Source organism: Myotis myotis, unplaced genomic scaffold, assembly GCF_014108235.1.
Source record: "Myotis myotis isolate mMyoMyo1 unplaced genomic scaffold, mMyoMyo1.p scaffold_m19_p_3, whole genome shotgun sequence".
NCBI classification, from domain to species: domain Eukaryota; kingdom Metazoa; phylum Chordata; class Mammalia; order Chiroptera; family Vespertilionidae; genus Myotis; species Myotis myotis.
The window spans coordinates 71483758-71504279 of NW_023416335.1; the positions used below are offsets into that span (position 1 = coordinate 71483758).

General features: G+C 39.1%; 1 pseudogene; it reads right to left on the minus strand.

Moving 5' to 3' along the window:
• Positions 1–18248: 18248 nt before the first annotated feature.
• On the minus strand, positions 18249–19875 carry LOC118649645 (annotated as a pseudogene).
• Between the last annotated feature and the right edge of the window lie 647 nt (positions 19876–20522).

The window sequence follows — 20522 nt, forward strand, 5'->3', positions numbered from 1 at the left end:
GGACTGTACCAAGGGAAGATAGATAGATGCATGTCCAGTAAAGTTGGGGTGACACAGGGAAGGTGCTTGCTGTCAATCAAACCTGGGAAAAGAAGTCATTGGCCATAATGGGTGTGGCCACTGTAAGCCCAAGAGGATTTGGGATACTTAACCCTCTAAACAAAGGAGTTCACTCTTTTGTGTGCTCTTGGCTTTCTTGGCTCCTCTTGGCATGCTTGGCTCATGCCTCACACTTGGCTTCCCTGCATTCACGCAAATAACCTATGGACCCCACACACAATGCACTAATGGACAGTAACTAGCCTGATGCTGAACTGGACCAGGCTCCAACATGGAAAGGAAACTCTGAACACTTTTGCTTCTATCTTTACTAAAACCCCAGCTACACTTCTTCTATGACTGCACTATGGGACTTTAGAATAGCAGGGATGTAATTCTGAAGAAATAAAGATAATTCATTCTCCTGTGTGAGTCTCAAAAAATTCCTTTTCAAACAATATCATAAAGAACTCCACCCCTAGCAGCATCCAGTGCAGAAGAGGTTCCCACACTTTGTCTGATATCATAATCATTCTTTAATTCTTCCTAAATAGCTTGGAATGGGCATAATATTATAAAACCATAATATTGAGCTTGGAACTGAAATTTGTAAAGAAAAACAGTACCCCTATCCTCCAGTCTTTGTGGGGGAATATATCCTGTCTGATGGATGGTGTGGGGGAAGGGTGTCATACCCCAACTCTGAATATTTGATGGAATCCATATCCTCCACTAGAATGTAAACTCCATCATGGAAGGAACTATTATCTTTTTTGTTGTTCTTAATCCTCACCTGAGGATATTTTTCCATTGATTTTTTTTTTTAAGAGGGAGTAGAAGAGAGCAGGAAAGACAGAGAGAAACATCGATCTGAGAGAAACACATCGATTGGTTGCCTCCTGCACACACCCTGACCAGGACGGGCTGGGGAGGAATCTGTAACCAAAGTATGTGATTGGAATCAAACCGGGGACTCTTTGGTCTGTAGGCTGATGCTCTATCCACTGAGCCAAACCAGACAGGGCTAGAAGAAACTATATCTTGATCAGTGCTGTACTCCATACTCAATTAATATTCTGGAATGAAAAAACAAATAAGCAAACCCTCTACAAGAAACATGCATAGATAGGCCCAGGCAAATTCACATCAAATACCACTTTGCATACAATGTCTAAATCCCATCCATGAACTTGCATTTGTGGTCCTTAGTTTAAGACTGACTTTTAAAAGGCTCCAACCAGGGATAAATTCAAAAAGAGCATTGCTGGAGACTAAAGCCAATAGCAGCTAGCATATTAATGCAAAACGAATCATTGGAAGGCCAATGGACTTTGATATTCAGCAGGGCTGAAATCAGCATAATATTGCCCTGCTGTGGGCTCAATGGCTCAAGGCAATTCCCTAACCTGATAATCCTTTTACTGTTTACTTTTGATATGCTATATACATTGCTAAAAGGCAAATGTGTATTCAAGTAAATAAATAGCAGACCAGGCTAGAAGACGGTGTGCCTCTTCAAGAAAGAGGTCTCCACCTGGCCCCCCATGCCTTCTAAACTCATATTTCTTTTTTTTTTTTTTTTAAATATATATTTTATTGATTTTTTACAGAGAGGAAGGGAAAGAGATAGAGAGTCAGAAACATCGATGAGAGAGAAACATTGATCAGCCGCCTCCTGCACATCCCCCACTGGGGATGTGCCCGCAACCCAGGTACATGCCCTTGACCGGAATCGAACCTGGGACCTTTCAGTCCGCAGGCCGACGCTCTATCCACTGAGCCAAACCGGTTTCGGCAGAACTCATATTTCTTGTATAGTATTTTCATTTGTGCATCGGCCCCTTCTTCAGATCCTGAACCCCATTGCGAAAGTCACAGCAGAGCATTATTTCATAATTTCTATATTTTTCCCCTTGTGAATTTTGGCATTATACTTGTTTAAGAAAGAGACTTGAGAAAAACAGAGCATCAGAGGAAGAAAGAAACAAACTAGAAAAACAATCTCTGGGAAACAATGCTAAAGCCCACAGATTCTAGTGTGATGAACTTGCAGACTGCACCATATTGCACAGTCTTTTCCAAAGGGATATGTAGACTTAAACATATTTTTTATTTGCCCTTTTCCAATAGTGAGTATAATATAATGGATTTGTGTTTCATGAATTGATTCCTAAATCATTTCATAGAAAACTAAGGGAGGAAAGAATGTAATTAATGTCAGACTTTGATATGTGCAAAAAAGTTCTTTAAAGTCCATCTTATGAGAGGCCATGAATATAATCTTTAGTAGTGTATAAAATGTAGTAATGACCATAAAGTTATATTCTGTAAAACTGCAAAGATACTAACCTGCTGCTACTCACTTATCAGAGGCTAGGAAAAGAATAATCTTAATAGTACTTCACAGAGTTGAGAAAGCCAGAAACTCAGCTCTCAAGATCAACTTGAAAAATGGTCACTGGAGTCCAAAGGAACATAATGTGGAAATAACTAAAAATCTAGGTCATTTGAGAGCTTTCAAAGCAGCAGCAAGGACTAATATTTTAATATAACAGAACATCTGAATCACATGAAAATCTAATAACATAAATATAATTTTAATTTAAGGGAAATGAAGCCCTGAGATGCTCATTGACTAGTAAGTGGCATAGTACAGCTGGACTGGCCTCCAGTCAGAGAGGCTAATGGAAAAGGAGAACAGCTCAGGAGCAGCTCACCTCAAAATACAAAGTGGTTGTGAGAATACCCAACATCTGTGACCTAAAAAAACAGAACAGGTTCCATTCTTACCATCAAGGCAATTTGTCCACATTTAGTTCCCATGCAGAAAGCAAAATGTGAGAATGGCAGGATAGGAGTGACCTTAATAATCTGTGTCTACTTTAACATGTTCAAATCAGTTTCCTCCTTGCAGCAGGTGTCCCCTGGCTGGAGAAATTAAATAATGCTATGGTTGGCCTGCTTTCAGACCTACTGCAAATGAGGTGAGCAATAATAACTTATTCTGGGATATATGGACTTTGTTTTCCTCTGTCATAAACAGAAAATATTTCAGGAAATCTGTACCTCAGTGAAATACAAAGGATTTTTTGACATTTGGGAATCACAGTTTTTCTCTCAGGAATATAGATAATAAGCCCACAAATGTTTTGGCAGTTATATAATCTTAGTATTTATTTGCAAAATATTTATCAGGGATGAAACATACTGTTAGTCAGATGTTTTTACTAGCTGTGTGGTTTTTTTAAGAACAAGTTTTAATAAAGTTAGTCTTCTCTTCTGATCTCTTTAGAAAAATGTTGCTTCTCAAGAAACAATGCAATATTCTTGACTATGTCTGGTTGCAAACGATTACTCCAAATTACATTTTTCAATATACTAAATAGAGTATTGGTCATATAACAGTAATCCTCATAGTTCATATTCATTTTCCAAGTTTTATGCCTGGAAATCTATAAGGATTTCTTTTCTGCCTTGTCTACTTTTCTATTTACATCTGCCCACCACCAGATGTTATTACTTGACATGGCATTGTATATCATTGCCACGTAGGTGGCATAAAGATTTATGTCCTATTCATGAAGAGTTGACAAATTCTATTTCATTTCACAATGGATGAATGCAAATCACTTGGCCTTAATGTTTCAAAAACAAAGTTATTACTGTTTGGCATTCTTTTTGGCTTGAAAAATGTTTGGCCTTTTGTACACACGCAGGCACACACAGACACGCTATATTTTGTTCTTTGTAGGTTGGTTGTATATTCTGAAGCTTGGACTGCCTTTATAAAGCCTTGGGCTTCAATTTTCTTGCCTTAAGATCAGCATTATTAGGCAAATAAGCATGGCTTTCCTTTTCATTTGCATTGCTTATCTCCAATGTGTGATTTCTTTTTCTAGACCACTAAGTTATCAAGGCCTCTAATTGATGCAATTGCTGTCTTGCATATTGATTTGTAACTGACTGTCTCATTTGTCTTTACAATTCTACCTTTCATAGACTGGAGTCATTCCCAAACATATCAGATTATATCATTTCAGAGATCAGATAGTTCTTTCAGCCTCAGGCCTCTCTATACATGAACTACTCTGCTTTGTGTAATCTGTTTACTTTTAGGCTTAAAACATATTTTAGGCCTTACTTTGAATATGGCATGGAATTGGCAATGGGCTCCTACATAGCAGTTTAATTTTATAGTATTAGTAAGTCTTTAACATCTAAGAAATACTGGAACGGAGTCAAGGGCTGGGTTATATGATCCACACTTGCTCTATGATCCCAGCAGTAGTCATAGAAAGTACTCAAAAATGCTTTTTAAGTGATACAGATAGAGTGGCTTTTGGATGACATGCAGAATAAACATCTTCACCAGATACTAAGTTTTACTTTGAAAATATAGAAATCCAGGGATAATTTTATCCCAGATTTGGCTTAAAAATCCTTCTATTTTTTCTAATTCTGAGTCCATTTTGGTAAAGGTAATAAACCAAATGCTAGCATTATCTTAAGCAGGTGGAGCGGTTCAATCTGATTATCAAGACACTACGGTCTGGCTTCAAGTTTAAACACCACAGTATAAATGCTTGACAAAAATATCGATGAGAACTTGTAATAGGCCATCTCCACCTAACTAAAGAATTGGTTAAGGAAAGAAGGAAGAGAGATTAGAGTGAGTTTAGTTTGAGAGGCTGCACCTGAGGAACTCACAATCTCAGTCCACATCATACATGAGGTGGAACCACTGAGCTTTCTTTAAGGTTCTCAACCTTAAAGGTACAGGACCTGTAACTTGATTCCTAGGTTCATCACAGGGTTTATTCCTAGGTTCATTTCTAGGTTTCCTGTGGAATCCACGCAAACCTTCATAAAATGGCAAAAGTGGAGTAGAAATGTATGGCTGGTTAGTCTAAGAATTAAGAACAAGAGACAACTTCCTGAGCTTCCTATAGCTCCAGAGTGAAATATGAGAACATTTGAAAATCTCCTGGAACTCCCCAAAAGAGTATGGAAACTGCTCAAACCCAGAGCCCTCAGGTCCAGAGGAGGTCTCACAGACTGAGCACTGGATGTCTACAGTATGGACCCTCCTATTAGAGGTCAAATGAAGGAACACACTACATATAACAGCATAATGGAAGAGGATCACACAAAATGAATGACATTCTGCCATAGATAAAGATATAAAAGAAAGCTTATTTCTTCTCAAGATAATGAATTTGCACATTTTCTCCCTTTCCACATAGAAGTTAAATAGAATGAGCTTAAACTTAAATGGTAAATAAAATTAAACCACTGAATTTATCTGAAATTGACTAATGAAGTTTTCATAACTATAATGAATGTGCTGTCACATATTATTAAGGGCACAAACTCTGGAACCAGATCTGCTGGGCCCAAATCCTAGTTTTACCTAGGATTTGTGACATTAACCATGTTACATTATCTCTCTGTATTTCTGTTTCCTCATATGTAAATTGGGAAAAATAATAGTGATTTATTTATACCATTGACTTATACTATTGTGAGGATTAAATTAACTGACATACATAGTGTGCTTATAAAAGTACCTATGGTAAGTGAAGTATATATAAATTAGTAGTCATAGTAGTAGAAGTGGTAGTATTATTCTGCATCAGACTGACTGGTTGCCGAAGTTAGAAATTAATTTTAAATAGTATGCTTTTCCACACCAAGTTTCTGGCTTGTTAGATATGTAAGTGCTACATAAATATATTAATATTATAGAGTTTTAGAGAGAAAACAGAATTAAAGATCATCTAGTTAAAGGCTTATTTAAAGATAGAATGATAATATTTAGAAAGGCCAAATATAAAGGCTAATATCAGAACTCTCATTCAAAGTTAGGTCATCATTAATTTGTTCAATGTGCCAGGTACTGTGCTACATGTTGGGAAGATAGCAGTATGAAAGATACATACAGGCTTACCTCATAGGGCAGGGGTGGGCAACCTTTTTGTGAGTGCGTGCCAAAACGAGCAAAATCTCTGACTCAAAACTCTTCTGCATGCCAACCCTAATTTTTTGAGAACATGTTACGCCTACCTGCTATCTCTTAAGGTGTACGTATGTGAAGAACCGTGAAGAAATAATAAAATTCATTCGAGTGACAAAAACACAGTATATGATGATGAAAAATACATTTATTTTTTATTGTATACATGTACACTGATAGTCCAACAGAAAACTTTATGACTCCGTTTGATATTATCAGTGGGACTTTTGCTGCTGCATCACTGATGACAGAGATTTTACATCAGGTTTATATTTCGTGACCTTCAGAGATATGCACAAGCTACTACTTTCATCTGTCAGGCTACTCCTATTATGAGACTTAACAAAATTCATCACTGAAAACAAAGATTCACAAGCATATGTGGATGAAACCAAACTCTGGTCGGATCTAGGAAGGCAGGGAGAGTTAAGGCAGAGGCATAGAAATTGCTCTTCCCCTCTCTCGTTAATCCATGTCTATGGTCTTTAAGATAACTTGTTTTGTAAAATTATTTATTTATCTAATAAATAAATAAATGATGCACCTACACTGAATTTATCTGAAAAATAAAAAAGTCAATATTAAGAAAAAAATTGTAAATGGAAGATTATAAGAGAGGGTTTCTAGTGCCAGCAAAAGTTATTGCCGTGCCATGTTTTGCAAGCGTGCTAGGGTTGCCCACCCCTGTCATAGGGGTTACAATGTACCAGGAAATGTACCTGGAAAGACAGTAGTACATTATGATAATAGAAATACATAGTGCTGAATTCCTAGGCACCAAGCAAAGCTTTTAAAGAAAGTGACTTGGAGCCAAAATCTAAATGAACAGTGAGATATAGACAGATGAACGGATGGAGTTAGAGTACTTAAGAACAAAGGAGAATTATCTATGTAAGAGGCACCAAGAGTTGAGAAAGAATATGACTTAGTTAAGGAGTTGATATAAATTTAGTATATTTTAGCAAAGACTGCAGGAAAAGGGCTAAACAGAAGTAATCATAGATAGAATAAAATTGTTGGGTAGTTTTGTGAACTATGGTAAGAAATGTGAATCTTGGGGGGAAGAGGGGAGGCAGGGGTAGGTGGGTGGATAAGAAAAGATCAACCAAAGAACTTGTATGAATATATGCACAAGCCATGACACAGACAATAGTGAAGGTGGGCTAGGAGGGTCAATGGGGGGGAAAAGGTGGACATCTGTAATACTTTCATCAATAAAGATTTTTTAAAAGAAATGTGAACTCCATCTCTAAGGCAGTGAAAACTATCAATGCTTTTAAGCAGGGAATCAAAGAGAAGATTTCCATTTTTTGGAAGATCCTTCTAAATACAATAGGAGAAGAGACTACAGAGGGAAAAATGGGAGGCAGGGAGACCATTTAGGAGGCTGTTGCATCCAAGAAAGAAAACTAGGTCACCTGCCTTAACAACCATTGTTCTTTTGAATATCACTGTATGAAAACAAAGGATAGAATGGGGGAAATAAACAGAGCAACTATTCTTTCTCTTCCTAAGTCATCTTCAAGCTTTTTCATATAGGTCACAAATCATTAGAGTGAGACGTGACCTTGAGAAAACCAGCCTCTGGGTGGTAAAAAGAGGCTACATGTCTTGCTCATGTTCTATTAAGTGGCAGAGTCAGAACTAAATTGCAGATCTGACTAACCTGGCAGCTCAGTGCTTTCCACTGTACCATCTGGGATTAACCCCTAGAACAGTGGTTCTCAACCTTGGCTGCACACCAGAATCACCCGGGAATCCTTCCAAAATCCCGATCTCCGGGCCCCACCCCCCAGAAACCCCGCCCCCCCTTGTTATGGGGTGGGGACACAACATTAGTAACAAAGAAACAGAATATCTGGGGGATGAGGCCCAGAAATCGGGATCCCAAAAAGATTCCCACGCGACTCCAACGTGAAGCGAAGGCCGAGAACCACCGCCCTAGAAGGAAGGCAGAACCACAGTCACAAAGAGAATGAGAGTCCTGCAATCCTGAGCAGACTGTCCTGAAAGGTGCCAAGCCAACAGGCCTCAGTGTCCCACCAGCCTGGACCAGCAGCTGTGCTTCTACTGGCTGAGAAGACGTTGCTCTGGAGGTTTGTGTCTTGAGGTTTAGAATGTGCTCTTCTGCTCTCACAGGGAAATGCTCAGGTAAAATTAGTTTAAGATTCAAACTCAGAACAATATAGCTCAGTTCAGATTGAAAACAGTCTACTGCTACAATTATGGAAAATTGTAACGAGTAGCCAATTGCTCTCAACAATCTAATTCAGTGATGGCGAACCTATGACATGCCTGTCAGAGGTGACACGCGAACTCATTTTTTTGGTTGATTTTTCTTTGTTAAACGGCATTTAAATATATAAAACAAATATCAAAAATATAAATCTTTGTTTTACTATGGTTGCAAATATCAAAAAATTTCTATATGTGACACGGCACCAGAGTTAAGTTTGGGTTTTTCAAAATGCTGACATGCGGAGCTCAAAAGGTTCGCCATCACTGATCTAATTGTTAGATTGTCCCAATAGTTAAGAAAAACTTTAATATTAAACTGAAATGTCCCTGTCTATAATTTCTCCTCACTGGTCTGAAATTTTCCAAGCCACCTCAAATTCATCTTTCAAATAAATAGGGAGGGGGAAAAACCAACTCTGCCATCTGGATTCTTGAAAACAAACCTTGGCTTATCTTCCAGTTGAATAGAAACATTTGGCGTCAAGCCTGAGCTGAGCAAATGAGCTTAGTTAATTCAAGGTTCACTTTGGGAGCAAATTTTTTAAGAGAACTGAAGTCAGAGTAATCCAGTTCCCTAATAGAGCCTATTTTTAAGAGATAGATAGCAATAAGAGTGAATGCCCCTGAGTTCCAGAAAACACACTGAGAGACAAGGTCTAGAAGCACTGCAAACCCTGGTTCTCTGAAGTCTTTCTGCCAATGGGCAGCATCGTTAGTAGCCAAGGTCTGTTGCACCACTGGCCTAATGTGTCCACAGCACTATCACCATGACTATGACACAGTGACACAAACAATTCTAATATACTTAGAACTGTATTAGACTTGAGGTTTGGGATTCACGAAAACTTACTTCTTATACTGAGTTCCCAGCTCCTGTATATCACTGTAGCAAATATTAGTAAGTCTCCTTCAGGCATTGATGTCAAAGGAATATCTAAGGATTTCACGTACTCCCTTCTCTACAGACTATGATTCCTTTTATGAGGATGTCAAAATCCTACATAATAAAAGCCTAATATGCTAAAAGTGTCTGTTTGTCCATTCAACCAATCAAAGCATAATATGCTAATTATATGCTAAGGCCGCTCAACTGCTAGCTATGACATGCACTAACCACCAGGGGGCAGACAGTTGACTGGTCGACCAGTCACTATGATGTGCACTGACCACCAGGGGGCAGATGCTCCGACCGGTAGGTTAGCTTGCTGCTGGGGTCTGGATGATCTGGACAGAACAAGATAGGCCAGACATGCCCTGGAGCCCTCCCATGGTCCCTCCCCAGCTGGCCAACTTCCCTCATCCTTTCCTGGCTCCAAACATGCACTGGTGGGATCCCTTGACCTGGCCTGCACCCTCTCACAATCCAAGACCCCTCAGGGAATGTCGGAGAGCCAGTTTTGGCCTGATCCTACAGGCCAGGCCATGGGACCCCACTAGTATAAAATAATCCCAAATACCTGTCATCCAAATAGGAGGAGACTTATCTTTAACCAAAGGACTATCCTACATAATAAAAGGCTAATATGCAAATTGACCAAATGGCAGAATGACCGGTCACTATGATGCTCACTGGCCACCAGGGGGCAGCAGATGCTCAACACACAAGCTGCCCCTGGTGGTCAGTGCGCTCCCACAAGGGGAGCACTGCTCAGCCAGAAGCCGGACTCATGGCTGGCAAGCACAGTGGTGGTGGCGAGAGCCTCTCCCACCTCCATGGCAGCACTAACGATGTCCAACTGCCCACTGAGGCCCACTAGCCATCAGTGGGACATCCCCTGAGGGCTCCCGGACTGCAAGAGGGTGCAGGCCAGGCTGAGGGACACCCCCACACCCAAGTGCATGAATTTCATGTACCAGGCCTCTAGTTTATTATAACAGAAATACTAAATGGGCCAGCAGAAGGGGATTCTAGTTTGTGCTAGCTTTGAATTGATTGTAAATAGTGGTTAAGTTTTAATCCAAAAACAAATCAGTTATTCACAGTCATTATTAGATTCAGCATTCAATCCTAAAAGTGAAGTCAACATAAATAATTTCAGAGACTGGTGCTTTACTGGTAAAACAACAAAGGCATCTACAATTCCTGACCAATAGCTAAGAGTTAACCTGATTGATTTTATAGTTTTTATAGAAATAGGGGTGGGGTCTGGGGGTGGGAATAGAGGGATTTATCAAGATAGAAAAAAAAGAATAAAAATCATGGAAACAGACAACAGTGTGGTGATTGCCGTGGGGAGAGGTGGGGAGAGGTGGGGAGAGGTGGGGAGAGGTAGAGGAGGGTATAGGGGAATAAAGGTGATGGACAGAGACTTAACTTGGGGTGGTAAACACATAATACAGTGTACAGATGCTGTGTTGTAGAATTGTGCAACTGAAACCTGTATAATTTTGTTACCAGTGTCACTCCAATAAATTTAATAAAAATGAAAGAAAAAAAATAAATACACACAAATGACTGTATTTATTCTGTTGTTAGTCTAAGCGTGTGATATAATTGCTCTTCCAAACAAGAAGAAACAAGGAAATGATCAACAGAGGCTGCTACTGGTGGTGACTGAGTCTGGGAGGCTCTCACCATCGTAATATTGTACAACTGGGCATGGGATACAAGAAGTTGGGAACTTGAAAGTAGAAGCATATTAGGGAAACAGGACACCTCTGTTCTTTGTATTTTGCTGATATATTTCCTGTGAATCTCTTTGGATTGAGCATCAAGGCCTAATTATAAAATGAGACTCTTATTAGTCTAAGCATTTAAAATGCCCCATGCTAGTGTGTGTGTGTGTGTGTGTGTGTGTGTGTGTGTGTTTGTGTACATGCATGTGCACACACACTAATGTATTAGAATCAGAATGTGCCTCATTTCTTGAGAAAAAATATCAAATTTTTTCTCAGTCCACCCAGGTAATACCCAGATCAGACCATGATGATTGGAGTTAACTGACAGCTCCTTAGGAAGCACTAACACCCATACTCCTCTACCCAAAAAGAGAGGATTGTTGTTGCAATTCTTCATTCTTCTCTGCTAGAGAATAATACTTAACACTGACTTTGTTATTTGACTTCGTCGAACCTCCAGTTAGAACAGGGGTGGGGAACATAAGGCCGGCGGGCCACAAAAGGCTCGCAAAATCATTTGGTCTGAGTAGAGACTTTAAACATGTTTACATAAGTTGGTTCCACTAGTAACGTATCTGCCATCATGATGAGAAAACCATGCTAATAGTTACTCATTCCAGAATGAGTCCAGAACTACACTCAGCATGAGTCTTGCCAACACTTAAGACTTGGGAGTCACAAAAATAAATGTCTATTATTATAAACTGTTAACAGCTTGTAAGTTTTGTTTTTAATCCTCACCCATGGACATGTTCATTGACTTTTAGAGATGGGGGAGGGAGAAAGAGAAACATCAGTGCAAGAGAGAAACATCGATTGGCTGCCTCCCTCACGTGCCCTGCCAGGGCCCAGGATGGAACCCTCAGCGTAGGTATGTGCCCTGACCTGGAATAGAACCCATGACTTTCCAGTGCATGGGACAACACTCAAACCAACCATGTCACACTGGCCAGGGCAGCTTGTAAGCTTTTTAAAAGTTATTTGTTATACAGTTTTAGTGCTGCAATAGCTGACTAATATACAAAATGTTCCAGAATTAAAATTGACAATACTGACAAAGCACACTAGACTATCCAAATTCAAAAGTATACATTTCCATACAAACAAATAAATGAGGTAAAATTATCTTTATATTGACTAACTAATCTACCTAAGAGCCAAAACAGTCCGTTAAATTGTTTAAATCATTTTATTTTACATGTTTCTCTTAACAGGAGTGAAAGAAAACCAAAAGAGAAATAAACAAAAAGTTCTCTGGTTAGGCCACAAATAAATGTAAGCCAGAAACACTTGACTCTATTCTGTTATAAAAACTGTTACTGAAAACTAAATTGTCTTCTTAAAACTAGCTAACCTTTTCTGAATTCTTCAGGAAAAATTTTTTATAGAAAATTGTCAACATTTAGAAAATATTCTTAGAAGTGGAATCATTGGGTCAAATGAGAGTTTCATTTTTTATTTTTTGGAGGAAACTCCATACTGTTTTCCATAATGGTTGCACTGTCTGTATTCCCACCAGCAGTGTACTAGGGTTCCCTTTTCTCCTCACCAGCCCTTCATTTGGTGATTTGTTGATAGTAGCCATTCTGGCAGATATGAGGTGATAAATAATTGTTATTTTAATTTGCTTCTCTCTGATGATTAGTGACCTTGAGCATTTGTTTTGTTTTGTTTTCTGTTTTTCCTTTTTCCCCCCATCTTTATTGTAGAAAGTATTACATATATCCCACTTTTTCCTCCTTTGACCCCTTCTAGCCTGCCACTATCCTCAGCCCCAGGCCTTCACCACCTTATTGTCTGTGTCCATGGGTTATGCATATGTGCATACAAGTTCTTTGGTTTATCTCTTTCCGCCCACGCTCCTACCCACACCTTGCCCTTGAGATTCCACAGTCTGTCCCAGGCTGCTATATCTCTGGATCTATTTTGTTCATCAGTTTATTTTGTTCATTAGATTCCACATATGAGTGGGATCATGTGATACTTGCCTTTCTCTGTCTGATTTCACTTAGCATAATGCTCTACAGATCCCTCAATGCTGTCTCAAAGGGTAAGAGATCCTTCATTTTTGCTGCTGCATAGTATTACATGGTGTAAATGTACCACTGCTTTTTTATCCACTCATTTACTGATGGGCACTTGGGCTATTTCCAGATCTTAGCTATGGTAAATTATGCTGCTATGAACATAGGGGTGCATACATTCTTTCTGTTATTTCAGATTTCTTAGGATATATTCCTAGAAGTGGGATCACTGGGTCAAATGGCAGTTCCATATGTCTCTTGATCATCTGTATGACCACTTTGGAGAAGTGTCTATTTAGATCAGTGATGGCGAACCTATGACATGCGTGTCAGAGGTGACACGCGAACTCATTTTTTTGGTTGATTTTTCTTTGTTAGATGGCATTTAAATATATAAAACAAATATCAAAAATATAAATCTTTGTTTTACTATGGTTGCAAATATCAAAAAATTTCTATATGTGACATGGCACCAGAGTTAAGTTAGGGTTTTTGAAAATGCTGACACGCCGAGCTCAAAAGGTTCGCCATCACTGATTTAGATCTTTTGCCCATTTTTTAATTGGGTTGTCATCCTTCTACTAAGTTGTATGAGTTCCTTATATATTTTGAATATTAACCCCTTATCAGATGTATCATTGGCAAATATGTTCTCCCAGACAGTGGGATCCCTTTTCATTTTGTTGATGATTTATTTTGCTGTGCAAAAGCTTTTTAGCTTTATATAGTCCCATTTCATTATTTTTTCCTTAGTTTTCCTTGCCTTAGGAAAATATATAAGCAAACATATTGTTACGAGGGATGTCTGGGATTTTGCTGCCTATAGTTTCTTCTAAGATTTTTATTGTTTAACAACTTACATTTAAGCATTTTATCTATTTTTAGTTTATTCTTATGCATAGTGTAAGCTGATGGTCTAGTTTCTTTCTTTTCTTTCTTTCTTTTTTTTTTTTTTTGCATGTACCTGTCCAATTTTCCCAATACTATTTATTAAAGAGACTGTCTTGACTCCATTTATGTTCTTTCCTCCTTTGTCACTTATTAATTGAGCTTAATGGCTTGGGTTGATTTCTGGGATCTCTGTTCTGTTTCATTGATCTATATGCCTGTTCGTGTGCCAGTAGCTGGCTATTTTGATTATAATGACTTTGTAGTATAATTTGATATCCAGTATTGTGATCCCTTCCTACTTTGTTCATCTTTCTCTAGGTTACTGTAAATATTTAGGGTCTTTTTGGTTCCATATAAATTTTGGAGTGTTTGTTCTAGTTCTGTTAAATATGCATTGGTGTTTTTAATAGGGATTTTGTTGAATCTATAGATTGCTATGGGTAGTATAGACATTTTAATGATATTAATTCTTCCAATCCATGAATATGATATGTTCTTCCATTTATTTGTATCTTCATCTATTTCTTTTTTCAGTGTCTTGTAGTTTTCTGAGCTAAATCTGAAAGAATATATGCACCCCTACGTTCATAGCTGCGCTATTTACAGTAACTAAGATCTGGAAATGCCCATCAGTAGGTGATAGCCAGTCAATGAGAGAAAAATACCACATGATCTCACTCATTTATGGATAATAAAGACCATTATAAACTGATGAACAAAAATAGATACAGAGGCAGAGCAGCATCGAACAGACTGTCAAACTACAGCGGGAAGGCTGGGGAGGGTTGGGGGGCGGGAGGGGGGCAGTAAGAGATCAACCGAAGGACTTGTATGCATGCATATAAGCATAACCAATGGACATAAGACACTGGGGGTAGGGCAGGCCGGGGGAATGTCAAGGCTGGGGGTGGGGGGAGGGAGACATATGTAATACTCTTTGTAATACTTTAAGCAATATAACAAAATTAAAAAAAAAAAAAGCTGTGGACACTTAAACAATGGAATAATATTCAGCTATAAAAAGGATATCTTACCCTTTGAAACAGCATCAAGGGACCCAGAGAGTATTATGCCAAGTGAAATAAGCCAGTCAGAGAAAGATAAGTATCACATGATCTCACTTATATGTGAAATCTAATGAACAAAATAAATTGATGAACAAAATAGATCCAGAGACATGGAAGCATGCAACAGACTGACAAATCTCAGAGGGAAGGGAGTGGGGGAGACATTAACCAAGCACTTATATGTATATTTACCTAACCCATGGACACAGACAATAAATAGGGTGGCAAAGGCCTGGGGAGGGGGTGGAAGAGGATGGAAGGGGTCAATTGGGAAAAAAGGGAGACACCTGTAATACTTTCAACAATAAAGATAAATTTAAAAAGAAATAAAAGAGACCATTTAAACCAGAAGAAAATAAAAAAAGTTAACATTTACTATAGAAAATATATTTTAATAGTTTCTATAATAATTGTAATGATAGATGTTTTAATGAAGGAATAAAGATAAAACATCATCCTTAACTTTCCTTTGTCTTAGTTAATAAGTTACTGAGCATTTTTTCTTTTTCTTTTTTCTGAGCATTTTTTCATCTCAAGAAAATCTAATAAGTTACTGAGTTGATACTTGTAAATTGGCCAATGTAATCATTTTAGACAATTCAGTAAACACTGGAAATTTCTCCACAATAAATTCAGTAGCAGAAAGGAATTCTGAGTGTCAGGGCAATTGAAGTGGCCAGATCATAGAGTGATCACAACCTCCTGGGGCTGGAAAAAAAACAAAGAGAGAAGAAAAGAGGACTGTCTCCACCATGGACCAGGCCTCCCAAATCCAGTGATCCAGAAACTATCTCCTCTTTTCTGGGAAACTGCATGGGAGTATTTACCAAAGGGACCAACCAAAGTCTTAGGAGGCTGACAGGTGTCACCCAGCTCTTTGCAGATTATGGGTGTGCACCTCCTCAGGCCACTTTCCCAACATCAATTCCCAGAGTCTTATAAAGCCAAGCAACCTATATTTTTGTCCTCACTCTCTATTTTCTCTGACTCATTTTTTGTCTCAAGGAAATCTTCCCGCCCTCCAAAGACTCCCTTTCTCTAGTTTATCTTATAGTAGTGGTAGTGATATTAGAGAGAAAGGAAGGGGGGAGAGGGGGGGGGGAGAGAGAAACATCAATTTGTTGTTCCACTCATCTATACATTCCTTGGTTGATTCTTGTATGTGCCCTGACCGGGTATCGAACCAGTAACCTTGACATATTGGGATGATGCTCTAACGCAGGGGTCCTCAAACTACGGCCCGCGGGCCACATGCCAATACAAACATTGTATTTGTTCCCGTTTTGTTTTTTTACTTCAAAATAAGATATGTGCAGTGTGCATAGGAATTTGTTCATAGTTTTTTTTAAACTATAGTCCGGCCCTCCAACGGTCTGAGGGACAGTGAACTGGCCCCCTGTTTAAAAAGTTTGAGGACCCTTGCCGAGCCAGGGCCTCTCTAGTTTATCTTAAAAACCCATTCCCCTTCTAAATTTTTTTTTTACAACAGACCCTAATGGTCCATTATATCCAGAGTAAAAATGAAGCCAAGAATAAGCCTTCCAGTGCTATAAAGAAAGAGATGAAATACAAAATTTACAGTCTATATTAAAATAGTATGAGTCTCCATATCCTGTCAAATGTACTTTAGGCTACTTACACCATATAACAAAACTAAGTGATAGATATTTTCATACTTATTTTGCCACCAAAGAAATGGAGATTCATAGAGGCTATAAACAACTTGTCCAAATTCATACACCTAGTAAATGATAATAGAATTTAAACCATGCATTTTTTTAAAATAAAGGCCCATATAAATTAGTCCCTTATTTTATAGGTAAAGAAGATGCAACTGGAAGAAAAAGGTCAACAGCTGATTTGTAATTTTTGCTCTTGCCTCAAGGACAGCTGAGGATTTTTTTTACATATGTCCATTTATTGATTGCTGGGAATACAGCCTGAGAATACATGACATGCATTTGGGGGAAGAAATTAACTAAATCTGAAACAAAGCCATTCAATAAGCCTACTGAGAGCTAATAAGGTAGTATAGATTAGATCTGAAGGCACAGTGGGGACGACTGTCTCTTACAGTTGCCATTAAGATTCTGGCTGCAAATTCTTTGGAACGTATTTTATTCTTACTTATTTAGGAACTACCAGAAAGAGGGAAGATCAGTCTGCCTTTAGCTTAAATTAATGCTAGGAAAGATGCTATTCATTGGATTACTGGAAAAAAATTTGTTATTCAAATTAAGGCAATTCCATTTTTACAAATTCTTTCATATCAATTTGTATATCTCAGAATTATAAGCAGCTACACAGATTTAGAAATGATTAATAACTGATGCAAGAGACTATTCATTTGATTCCAGTGTCTATTGTTGATTTATACTCTGTTCTAATACTAGAAAAATTTTATACCATAGTGCCAATCTTCCCAAGATGTTTGTTTAACTCACTGATGTGGAGAGCGGCCACAGTGTTTGAACAGGGCACAGTCCTAATGAGAGGGCACAGTCCTCTCATTGCCACGTGCAAGTCCCAGCTTGGAGGGCAGAGCCCTTCCAGCACAATTATAGCCAACAGCTGTAGCTGTAAGCTTGAACCTATGGTCCAAACACGTGGCCCCATATGTCTGAGTAATGTGGGCTTGATAAGAGTTCAGATACCTGTAATTGAGTAGGATTGAAACCCACAAGAATGTTGTAAACATCTTGACCACGCCCTTACTTTTCCTTGTGGAATCTGGCTATAAAATAAAGACACCGCTTGTAGTCCGTGGCGCTGTCTCTCTCCACCGAGAGGGCAGTGTCCCACCGAGACCCACTTTCTTCTATTGTCTATCTTTTTTCTAATCCTTCATTGCCCCCACTCATGTCACTGAACCTGGCTGAGCCGGTGCAGCACATAAGGCGCCCTGGGGCTGAGTATGCCATGGCCGTTCCAGACCACCACACACTGATACAAATAAATGATACAAATTAAGGAATTTTAGTTATACTTAAAAGGATAGAAAGTTTAACTTGAATATCTTAGACCATAATTTTAAAATATTATTACATATATATATGGCACAAAGATTATAACCTACAATTAGACAGAATGCTGAAATGTATTCATAACAGCAGAGTTACATCCCAAATTTTGTAATGGATATTTTTTCTTAAAATGACAACATCAATGTTACTTTACATTTCGGTGTTTTGGATTGCTTTTTGTGGTAGCCGGAATAGAAAACAAAAAGAGAAAACAGAACCAGGTATATCCCTATGGAATAAAAAATGGAAGATCTTAGCATTTAGTTCTTCTTAAAGAGAAAGTCTGTTGCTCTCATTAACTGTGTCCTCACCTTGGTGCTTCAGGAGAGATCAGTTATGGCTTGGAGCGCTGGACAAAGTGAGGATATAAGCATACATCTCGGATGTGATAGGTATTCAGAGTCCAGGTTATGAATTGTTCCAAGCCCAAGCCATATCCTCCACATGGGGACAGGTACCATATTTTCTCTGATCTGTGTACCAATAATAATGTTTGCGGTCAATTCCTTCCCTTTTATAACCTGCCTGAATTTCTTCACTACCCCAAATATGCACTGAGCCTCCCACAATCTCACCAACATTGGGCATCAGCACACTGACAGACTGGGTAAGGTGGAATCCTCAGGACATCACTGCATACAGAAAGATCACTACAGGAAATCGACACAGCAAGATGGGCTCATTAATGGTGTCTGTCAAAGTCTCTCAGGAGCTTCTGGGATATCCTCTCCAAATTTATAGAAGTTCCATCTCCATTCTTTATATTGTGTTCTTTTAGCCACACAATAGCAGCTGAGTAGTTCATCTGCTTGAAAGGTAGTTTGTGGGTCTTGGAAGTCTGGGTTGAGGTCATATACTAATCTTGCCACAGGTGGTTTCAAGACTCTACCTACCACCTCACAAACTAGTTCATCAAAGGTCACGAAAGGGCATTCTGCCTCCACATGAGTGTATTCAGCCAGGTGCCTTCATGTTCTGCAATGCACTACAAAAGGCATCTCCCAGAGCTGGAATGCAGGTCTCCAGGTTCAACTGAGAGGACTGAGTTAAAAAAAAAAAATGCCTCTTCCCCAATAGTTGAGCTTGAAGAGTATAGCACCACCTTCTACTCGTGTTAGCACTAACGTGGGAGGAATAACTTCACAGATATCAAATAAGTTATCTCTAAAGCACCTGATAACACAGAAGGTGCTTTCAGGATTTTGGACATGTTTTCTCCTCAGATCATCATATGTCTGTTGTTGAGCTGGACATCAATGTCAGACTCTTCATTGGTCAAGTTATCAACTCCTCTGGCAGGAGCCATCCTGATCAGTCCCCAGAAGTCACAACTCAGCTCATGGTCCCTAGGAGCCTGCCTGCCCTTTGGGGTAAGGTTTAGCATTCCATACACTGCAACACTACTCTCAGTGGGCAAGACTACTCCATTGCAACACTGACACAAATCATCTGACAAGACACACTGAAGTACCCTGTACCATCCCGCAACACCAGAAACTCAATTACTTCCTTGGCTCTGCAGTGTGTGGACCCAGCCAAACACCTTTATTCTTTGGCCTCTCTACCCTTCTAATGAATGAATCTTCACACATTTGGCTCAGGAAGATGTGGATCATTTTTAATGGTAATCTCCCTTGCTTCTTCCAGGTTCTTTTCTCTTTTCAAATTGTCTTCTGCCTCTTGCTTTTCCTGGAATTCACTTTGCATTTGTTCCCTGTGCCACATCTTCTTAGTGTTTTTCATCTGAGATTTAGAAATAACATCCCAACTCTAATTTTCTTTTTGTGAACCTATGTAAATAGTAGGAAATCATTCTTTTCCCTCTGTCATCAAAGCCTTTAGACCTACTTAGAAAGGTTTCTCCTTGGTTCCATCACCCATAGCATCATTTCCCTCTTCATCTGAGATGTATAGCTCTGCCAATACCACCCCATGGTAGCTCTGGTTAGCTCCAGGGACATTGTCTCTCCACATGCTGCCCCCTTGTCACTGCAACATGCACCAACAGCTGCCTCAGCTCCAATATTGCATCATATATCACAGCAGAGGATTTTATCCTTGACTGAATCTTCCTTGTTGAAGAGACCTCAGAGCTGGGGCTTTCCTGAACTGCAACGGTCTGCACTCATCCAATCTTGTCTTTTGTGACCACATGCATCACAGTGAGGAGTACGTAGGACATCTGCAAGCTGTGCCTTAAAGATACCAAGACCTTCACTAGATTGTTGCCAGGCATGCTACACTGTTGCCTATTCTGTATCCTTTAGTAAAGCTACGCAAATGGGGTGGTGGGTAAAGCCCAAGGTATTCTGTGAGTTTGATTGTAAATATGGGCCAATATCATGCTGCTGGTTGAGTGCAGTGTATTTTGAGAGGCCAAAGAGGCTAATTTGGTCCCATAGCTGGTTCATTGCTGAACCTTGATGAATACATGTCCTCATGCCTCATAATTCAATGTGCTCTCCACTACATTATTATATTTTAAAATATGTTTGTTTTTTTTTTAAAGGGAGAGATATATAAATGAGAGGGAACCATTGATTGGCTGCCTCCTGCATGCCCCCTACTAGGAATTTAGTTCCCATCTCGGGCATGTGCCCTGACTAAA